The 10,159-nt window shown below is 50.2% G+C and overlaps 1 protein-coding gene and 1 long non-coding RNA gene across 4 annotated transcripts in view; one reads left to right on the top strand and one right to left on the bottom strand.

Moving 5' to 3' along the window:
• Positions 1-10,159, bottom strand: part of Pou2f2 (POU class 2 homeobox 2) — an 80,686-nt gene that overhangs the window by 45,012 nt on the left and 25,515 nt on the right. The gene's annotated exons all lie outside the window — the stretch shown is intronic.
• The window catches only part of LOC116101838, a 22,824-nt gene that overhangs the window by 7,966 nt on the left and 4,699 nt on the right, over positions 1-10,159 (top strand). The window lies entirely within an intron of this gene.

The raw sequence follows: 10,159 nt of genomic DNA on the forward strand, positions 1-10,159 counted from the left end.
AAAGAAAAAGAAAAAAAAAGCATTTTACTGACAGAACCATGCTCAGGACCCCTCCTTATTAATTTTTCATTGGGGTTCATTTTATATTATTCCCATTTTAATCACAAGGAAACTAAGAACAATCACAGAGCGAAATCCCAGGATTTCACTGACCTCAAAGACTGTGTCTTTTGCCGGCCCTGCAGGAATCAAGACTGTTGTTTCTTGGTGAGAGTCACTAGCACTCAGACCCACCAGTTTCCCATCGAGCAGGTACCTGGCCCTGGGCCTTCCCTGGAAAAGACCCCACTCTCATCCCAGGAACCTCGGCACCCCCTACTGTAGCAGACTCAGAACAGCCCATAGATGCTCCCTGTGGTGCTCCAACACGAAGTTCACACCATCAAACACCAACGCAAAGCCTGGGAGGGCACCCCCTGGGCGGGGAGCTGTCCAAAGGCTGAAAGCATTTCCCTGGACCAGGATGCTCATTGGTGCCATTCCCTCCAGAGTCTTCTATGATCTATCTCCCCAGCGTTCCCACACACAACCCCAGCCTCCTAGCCATGGTCTCAAGGGCCCTGTGGGATCTTCCTTTTTTCCCACATAGGCACCATACTCCATTCACACTGGAAGAAGCCAAGATCAATCCCACAATAGAACCTTTAACCTGGCGCAGCCCCTGAGTACTACTGTCTGCCTCTTCACAGGGTCCTTATCCCTGGGACTCATCTCCAAGGCCACCGCCTCCTGTTGCCACACACTCTGTGAGCTGCTTTTGTGTTTTCTTCTCAGCATCTTGGAATTAAGTCACTGCCTGGCCATGTTACTGCCTCTCTCTCTGTCTAAAATGCAAGCTCTCTGAAAGCAGGTTTCATGATTTGTGTTGCTCACTGTGGAGCTCCTGGGAATTAACTATGGCAGGCACATAGTTGGGTGCCTGAATCCCAAGGTTGAATGAATAAGTCTCTCCAAGCTCTCATGTCCTACAGACTGGCTCCAAGTCCAAGGCTGGCTCCCCAAGCAAGTGTTATGGCACCTGCCAACCTTGCCAGTCATTTGCTGTCAGAATTCCCTTTTCACCCTCTATTCAAGAATGGAGATGGAGCAGGGCTGGAGAGATGGTTCAGCAGTGAAGAGCACTATTTCTCTTGCTGAGGACCCAGGTTCTAGTCCCAGAATGTATGTGTGTGTGAGCGTGCACACACATACACACACACACACGCACACATACACACACACATGAAGGTTCACAACCATCTTCCTGTAATTCCAGTTCCAGGGGATCTGATGTCCTCTTCTGGCCTCCTCAGGCACCAGGCACACACATGGTGTACATACATGCAGAAAAACACTTATACACATAAAATTTTAAATTAATCTGTTTTAAAACAGTGTGGGGGCTTATGAAACCCCAATGAGTCAAGTGCTTACCATACAAGTGTGAGGGCCTCAGTTTGAATCTAACCCCCCCCCAAGCCACATAAAGCCAGGGACTGTAATGTGAAAGGCAAGCCAGCCTGGAGTCCCAGAAATAAGTTCTGTAGCTTCCTCAAGTGCTCTATCACACACACACACACACACACACACACACACACAGAGAGAGAGAGAGAGAGAGAGAGAGAGAGAGAGAGAGAGAGAGAAGAGAGAATGAATGAATGTGTCCTAAATGTCCCACCCCTCCAGCCTGCTTGGTCAGCTACACAGACTTTACAACTCACATCTCTTTATAGAAGACTCCCCTGACCCAATGCTTTCTTTCTCTCTCTCTCTCTCTCTCTCTCTCTCTCTCTCTCTCTCTCTCTCTCTCTTTTTTTTTTGAGACCGGGTCTCTATGTAGCCCTGGCTGTCCTAGAACTCCCTGTGATGACCAGGCTTTCCTTGAATTTAGGGAAATCCGCCTGCCTCTGCCTCCCAAGTGCTGGGGTTAAAGTTGTGCACCTCACCCGATTCATTGTACAGACCTGGGCTTGCCTGGTGGTGCACACCTATAGAATAAACACTGGGGCAGAAGGATTTTGAGTTGTGAGCCCAACTGGCTACAGGAAATTTTATCTCATAGGGGAAAAAAGATAGCAAAGACCTAACAAAGACGTGTGTGTATTTGTGTGTGTGTGTGTGTGTGTATGTTCACATAACTCTGGGGACACTCAGGTTCAGTGAAATCTGTACCAGCCAAAGCCACTTCCCAGGGAGGCTGTCCCCAGGAGACAGCATGTTGAGGACATGGCTGGGCTTGGTTCATTAACATCCAGTCTGGACCCTGCATTGGACTCACATAACCAGGGCTTCCGGTATTGTGTTGAATGAGGACGCCTGCTCCACAGACCACAGAGATTCATGCAGAGACATATGATGACTGATTCAGAGGGTCGTAGAGATGAGGGTTGGGAAATGGGTTCCTCTGTGTGTTTGCTATATACCCAGGAGCCACTGATTTCCCTCTCTGAGTCTCCAGCTCTTCTGGTAAATGGGGGCAGTAACACGGGCTGACAGGAACATCAGTGATCTTCAGTAGAAACATTCCCACTGTGCCTAAGTAAAAAGGAATGTGTTGAGTGAGTGTGTGAGAGTGTGTATGTGAATGTATGTGTGAAAGAGTGTGTGAATGTGTGAATGAGTGTGTGTTGTGAAAGTGTGAGTGTGTGTTAGTGTGTGTGAAACTGTATTGTGAGAGTATGTATGTGTGTACATGTGTGGGGTGTATGAGCATGTGAGTGTGTGTGTGAGTGTGTGAGAGTGTGTGTGAGAGTATGTGTGTAAGTTTGAGAGTCTGTGAGTGTGTGTGTATGTGGTATGTGCACATTTTTTGTGGCTGTGCAGTTCTGTGCACATGTGTGTGTGAAGGCCAGAGAAGGATGTCAGATGTTTTCCACTAACATTTTCCACCTTATTCTTTTGAGCCAGCATCTGTCTCTGACCTGAAACTTGTTGGAAGCCAGCAAGACCCAGTGATGATCTTGTCTCTGCTTCCCACAATGCTGGGGTTCTAGGCATGTGTGAGAACAAACCAGCTTGTTACACAAATTCTGGGATCTAAACTCTGGTTCTAAGGTTTGAGATTGAGGGCACAGTGCAGTGGCACACATCTGTAACCCCAGGAGGCAGGGATGGAGGAGAGTTCAACAGAGGCCAGCCTATGCTACATTGTGAGGCCCTATGTCAAGGAAGAACTAAAATTCAAGATAATCTGAGAGTAAGAAAAATCAGAAACAATCTTGATGTTACCAACAATACAGTAGCTAAGAAAATATAGTTGTAATATTCTTGCTTAGGAATCCAATGCAGTCATAAAAAGGTAGCATATCTCAGAACAGATTACCACTCCTTCATTCCAGAAGCAAGAGGATCAGTAGTTCAAAGTCATCCTCAGCTATATAGTGAGTCCAAGACTAGCCTGGCCTATATGAGATCCTGTCTTTTAAGGAGGGGGAGGAAGGGGAGAGAAAAGGAACACCAAGCAAGGTAGTATTGCCTTTAAAGGATTGCTTTAGCTGGGCAGTGGTGGCGCACGCCTTTAATCCCAGCACTTGGGAGGCAGAGGCAGGCGGATTTCTGAGTTCGAGGCCAGCCTGGTCTACAGAGTGAGTTCCAGGACAGCCAGAGCTATACAGAGAAACCCTGTCTCGAGAAAAAAAAAGGATTGCTTTAAAGCACCCCTCTAATTCCAATACTGGAGAGGCAGAGGCAGGTGGATCTCTGTAATTTCAAGGGCAGCCTAGTCTACATACAAAGTGAGTTCCAGACCAGCCAGGAGGATGTAGTAAGACCCTGTCTAAAGAAACAAACCAACCCCCCCAAAAAAATTCCGTAAATTAAATTTTAAAACAAAGCCAAAATGGGAGCTTTTGCTGAGGTGTGCACACACAGCATCCTGTCAATTGTAGAAACCACGGTGGGTGTATGTTTCACTTGATCCCAGGAGCTGGAGATTAGCCCAATTCAGAAAAAAGTCAATATAGTAAATGATACATTTTACTAGAATAGCAAAGAAATGATCATTCCGAAGGTGGGGATAGCGGCAATTTCAGCAGGAGAGAGGGTGTGCTGGAAAAAGAACACGCACGGTGTGTGTGGAGGGGGCGTTTTTTGGAGCTGTGAGGACACCTTTCCCCTAGTGACGGATTTCCGTGTCTTCCAGGAACCACTGTGGTGAAAGGTCAGCCCTTACTGTAGGGGTGTGTGGGAGCACTACCCTTCTCCCATGCCTTCTCTCACGTCACTGCCCGCAAAGAACCTTACCGAGTTGGGTAGGGTCCGCCCATCCATCGCCCAACGCTCTGTACACTGGGCGTCCGCCGCTGCGGCTGCGGCCGCTGTCCAAGGTACTAAAAGGAAGGCTGCCCAGCAGAGCCATTTCAAGATTCATTCTATCTAACTCAGGAGGTGGAAAGGGCAACGTTCTTTTTGGCTACACAGTGGGTTCAAGGGTAGCCTGGGTTACCAAACACCCTGTTTCAAAATAAAGACCCTCCACTCTCCCAAAGATAAATTGAAAAAAATTTACTCTCTAAAGGCTACTCCCCACCCAGCTTGTGACCAGGGTCTGCCAATTCTGCCACTTGCCCCTACTCTCCCTAAATCCCTGATTACACCACGTGAACTGACCATCTCTTTCTGCAACCCAAACCAATGTTCTGCCTCACCTCTGGACCTTTGTTTGATTTGTTGAGATAGGGTCTCATTGGGCTGCCTCAGACTCCTGAGTGGTGAGCTTGCAGGAATCACCACTATACTCAGCTTTAATATATATATATGTAATATATAATATACTATGTGATATATGTTATATTTAATATATCACATAATATTTTATATGTTTGTGTGCCTGTGTGATATGATATATAGTTTCATATACTATATGATATATGTTATATAATATGTAATATATAATATTTTATGTGTGTGTGTAGGGGTGCAGGTGCACACATGCTGTGGCACATGGCAGCAGAGGACAAATTTCTTTCTGTTTTTTTCCTTTCATCTTGCTTTTAGACAAGGAGTCTCGTTTCTGTACGCTTCTTACTCCAGACTAGCTGGCCTGTGAGCTTGAGTATGGGGATTACAGATGTGTGGTGCCACAACATCCAGCCTCTTTGTTTAGTGTGTGTTGCAAGGAGAGAGAGAGAGAGAGAGAGAGAGAGAGACAGAGAGAGAGAGAGACAGAGACAGAGACAGAGAGACAGAGACAGAGACAGAGAGACAGAGACAAAGACAGAGAGAGAGACAGAGAGGGGGGGGACCTTTCTGTGTGAGTGCCCTGGTCAGAGGACATCTACAGGGGTGATTTCTCTCCTTCCACCATGATGGTCCCAGGGATCAAACAGGGATCATCAGACTTAGTGGCCACACCTTTGTGCTGCCACCTCGACATTTCCAGCACCTGCCTTTTTTCATATGGGGCCCTGGGGATTGGACTCAGGCCATCAGGGCTGTGCATTGAGCACTTTGACCCCTGAAGCTATCTCCCAGGCCCCATCCTCAGGTTTTTCTGCTTATGGACAGCCTCTGCTCTTTCCTTCCCTCCCCCATTTATTTATTTGGAGAAAGACTCTCACTATGCATACAGCCCAGACTGCCTTGAACTTGAGAATCTCCCTGCCTCGGTCTCCTGAGCACTGGCATTACAGATCTGTGCTGCAGTACCTGGCTTCGATTTTTTGTTTTATTTTATTTTATTTTTTATTTTTTGAGGCAAGATCACTATAGCTCAGGTTGGCCAGGAATTCCCCGTATAGCCAGTGATAGCCTTGAACATCTAATTCTTTTCCTTCCATCTCAGAGCTAGGACTGCAGGTGTGCATTCTGCCCTTCTCACTTTCTCCCCTCTGACCTGTGCCTTCTCCTCACACAGCTGTCCCAGTGCCTGCAACATACCCTGTATATATTTACTGACATCCACAAAGGGACAATGACCTCTATGCCCCACCCAAAATAGCTAATGGAAGTTCCAACCTGGCCTTAATGTACATAGGTGGAGATGGATAAAAAAGTCCTATGTGTTGGTGGTTCTGACCCAGAGAAGGAAACCGAGGTGGTGAGGATAAAGCACCATGTCACAGTGGGTCCATAGCAAAGCTGATGTGTCTGAATTTCATACAGAGTCAGTTACCCCATGGGCTCTTGACAGATTTCTTCATGGTCTCCCAGCATCAGTGGGTCTGAATGGCAGCTGTGGGCTCTGACACTCACTGGATGTTTATCAAGCCACTTGCCTATTCTGACCCTGGGTGTCACCACCTGGAAGATAGAATAATGAGGATGTGTCTGGGCAGTGGGACACAGAAGAGTACGCAAAGCAAGTGCCATCACTGAGCTGCAGCAAAGACTGTCACTCACCCATGTGGTGGAATTGCATGAGCGATGGACAACAGCAGGGGAGAGAGAACCTCTCAGAGGAGCATCAGCTTGAGCTGTGTGTGCGCGTGTGCATGTGTGTTACTCTTGTTCACAGGCTAGCCTTCCCCAGGGCCAGCCCTGAGCCCTGACCTTCCTCTCCCAGGCAAGCCCTTTACTAATAAGGAATGCTTGATGGAAGTAAGGGTCTGCTCAGATCTGAGATGAGCGTGAAGGTGCACGCACTGGGGAGGCTGAGGGAGAAAGATGAGTTCAGTCTCACTACATACTGAGTTCAAGGAGGCCTGGATAATACAGAACAACAGCAACAACAAAGAGCTGACATACGCTGGGCAAGGCGCATGCACCCCAGCAATCCCTGCTACTCTGAGGCTGAAGCAGGAAGATCACAAGGTTTGTGACCAGCCCAAGCAACTTAGAGACTCTTCTTTTTTAAGGAGATGCCTGAGGCTTAAACCACACATAATTGTTGTTTGTTGTTGTTTGAAAGAAAGTCCCCTGTAGCCCAGGTTATCCTAGAATGCGGTATGTAGCCAAGAATGTCCTTGAACTCCTGACATCTTGCCCCTGCCTCCTAGTGGTCCTAAGCACCATGATTAGTTCTCCAGTGGTCTTTTTTTTTACTACAGTGGTCCTATCCATGCCGTCAGAGACCTCTCCACCACAGGACTTCCCCGTCCTCTTCCCAACTGTGGCTCTGAGACCAAGGTCAGGAAAGCAGTGAACTGCTCTAATGAAGATATCTGGAGGGATGAGATTTGGGCAAAGAGGACAGCTTGGAAAGGAGGCCCAGAGTCCTCCTCTTCCCACGTGCCCCAGATCTAGATCCTCTTACTTCCCACAGTACACTCTTCCCACTCCCTTCTCCACACATGGCTCCTGGGCCCTTCCCTCTGATATCACAGCCCCAACCCAGGGACCTGATAATGGGGTGGGGTGGGGTCATTTGTTTTCATTTTGTTTATTTATGTGTATTTGTGTTGTACATATGTATACATGTCCGTGTATTTATTTATTTAGGAGATGGGGTCTCATGTAGCCCAGGCTGGCCTTGAACTGTATTTGTAGTCAAGGGTAACTTTGAACTTCTGATTCTCCTGGGTCTGCCTCCCATGTACAGGATTACGAATTACGTGTGTACACAACCACCCGCTCCATCTTTGGGGGCAGAGAAGAGGGGACCAAGGCTCAAGGGAAAGAGTGGAGTTGAGAAAAGTCCCTCTTCATGTCTGTAGCAGACACAGGGACATGTCCCTGGGGACTATGTCTCCTCCTCTGCCTGGGAGTTCTCAGAGAATAAGAGAGGAAAGGGTTTTTTTGGGGGGGGAGATGCTGTGACTCATTCTCTCTTCTGACGGAAGTTCCCAAGGTTTCAGGTCTCCGTTCATCCTTATCATTGTGGAAGTGGGGCTGAGGAGAAAGGTGGGGTGAGCTGGGAATGGAAAGACAGAGGGGAGGGGAAAGTCTGAGCCAAGCCATGCAAAGCAGAACTGTAGGGAGAAAAGAATTGGGGTGGGGGGAGTCGGAAGCTAGAACAGAGGGGTGTGTGAGGTTTTTAAATCCCCGGGGGAAGAGGCTGCAATAAAGGAGAGAGTCAGAGTCAGACGGAAGGAAAGAGGGGCAGAGAGACGAGAGACAAAGCAAGGAAAGGAGGAGGGTGGGGAGGGAGTGTGCCACCCACTTGACACGGGGCTGGGATCTTTTGTAAACTGCCTGCCCAACACTATCCTCCTGGTCCCTTCACACCAGCAGTCCTTTGAAGGGGTGTAGCGTTGTGCCTGGTTCTGGATAGACCTGACTGCACACACACGTGGGAAGCTGTATCAACTTCCTACCTTGTCTTTCTCTCTTCACCCACCTGCTCCCCAGAAGAAGAGGCCTTGCTCAGTGGGTCAGAGGCAGAGGCAGGGCCTCGGAGGTATGCAGAGGGCCGAGGAGTGGTATACCTGGTCCCTCAGGTCCCCAGGCCGCTGCCACCCACCTGTTATGGTCTCTGTTCTCTGGTGTTCTCCTGACTTTGGTCAGCGGCTCCCTCACTGTGGCCTGCATCTGTGGCTGCCAACACCCTCCTGCCCTGCCGCCCCTCCTAAGACCACTAGCCAGTTTCTGCTCCCCAGTGGGTTTGGGGTTAAGGAGGGGAGCCTAGGTGGGGATGGGAGGCTTGGTGTACTGTTGAGTACATGCTAGGGACCTGCTGACATGGATGAGGAAGAGGAGGGGGTCTTGGTGATGTATGATGCTGATTCTTTGGTGAGGGGATAGCAGCAGAGGGGGTGAAGGCAGGTTGGGGGAGGGGTGGCGAGGAAGCAGGGTTGTGTGTGTGGGGGGAGCAGGACCAGGCTCACATTTGCCATTCAGGGCAGCTGACAATAAAAATGCTTTATTGCCAAGAAACTGGATCGATCGGGGCTGGAGGGGGCCGGCAGGGGGGACGCGGAGGGCTCAGCTCAGAGGCCGGCGGCCGGGCCTCCGCAGCGACCAGGGCCCCAGCCGCCCTCCCCCCTGCGCCCCCCTCCCCGCCTTCTGCCCTTTCTCTCTCCTGCAGCCACCGCTTAGTTCTTATTATATTTTTTCTTATATATTTTTCCCCCAGCTTCTCCTGCTCCTGTTTTTTTTTTCCTTTTAATTTTTTTTTTTTTAAACTCACTGTGCTCCCGAAGCTGCAGGCTGGGTGGGGGTGGGGTGGGGGCATCTGCCCAGGCCAGGCCCTACTCATTGGCTTCTAGGGCTGATGTCTACGGGATGAACCCTCACTTTAACTTCATAGCCCTAGCCCTGGTTCAATCAAACTCCCCCCAGAGTCTGGACCCACGTGCACCATTCTCTTCGCCCATCCTAAGGTCTTCCTTCTGACTTTAGGAGCACCCCTACACCCACACTATGGTGGGCTCCCGGCCCTGGACAGACCCTCTTCCCCTCCCCCCTACCTGGCCCCTTGCTTCCTCATGGAGCCATTTGGCTGATGGTCAGAACTGTCCGTCAAGGGGGCTCTGAGCCCCTGAGGACTCAGATGGGAGGAGGGAGGGGGAGAGGTCGAGGGTCAGGCCACGTCCCCTCAGCTCATCTCTTTCCCCTCCCCCTTCCTAACAAAGGGAACAGCAGACCATCGCTGGGGGTTGGGGGGGCCTGCCTGGTAGTCAGAGGGAAGCCAGAGAGGGGTTGTGGATGGCCATGGGCAGGAGGCAGGGTGAGGGCTGCTTGCCCCTCCTCTGCCCGCCCCCTCGGGTCAAGGCTAAGGTGATTCCTCAACCTCTCCAGGCTGGGAGGGGAGGACGGTCTTCGAAGACAAAGAACGGGAGCCCCAGGGAGTTGCGGGCAGGCAGGGAAGCACCTGGGACCCACAGTCTTGGCTTGGGGAGGGACAGCAGGCACCCTCCTGGTTCTAGCTTTCCCCTCCCAGTGCCCCGCCTCCCATCTGCAACAATCTCTCTGGATCTCAGAGCTGAGGCAGGATTCGGTTGTGGTTGAGGGGGAAACTGAGGCCCAAAGAAGGGGAAACAGAGTCACAGGGAGAATGTCTCCCTAGGGTTCTCAGCCCCACTTTGATCTTCAGCTTCTCAACCTAGCAAGGGAGAGACCTTCTCTTCCAGTCCTTTCTCTTCCAGTCCTTTCTCTTCCGGGTCAGGGCTGGCCCATGGAGGGGGCAGGTAACAGAGGGCTGGTGGAAGAGGGGAGGGGAGGCTGAGGGGCTGAGGGGATTGATCTGTGTGTTCCAGGCCAGCCAGGGAGGTTGAGGGACCAAAAGACAGAAGAAGCCTTTAGCATGCTGACTCTGGCCTGGGTTTTTGGTGAGAGACAACTGGAAAGGAGAAGGGAAAGCCCC

Source organism: Mastomys coucha, unplaced genomic scaffold (assembly GCF_008632895.1).
Source record: "Mastomys coucha isolate ucsf_1 unplaced genomic scaffold, UCSF_Mcou_1 pScaffold21, whole genome shotgun sequence".
NCBI lineage: Eukaryota > Metazoa > Chordata > Mammalia > Rodentia > Muridae > Mastomys > Mastomys coucha.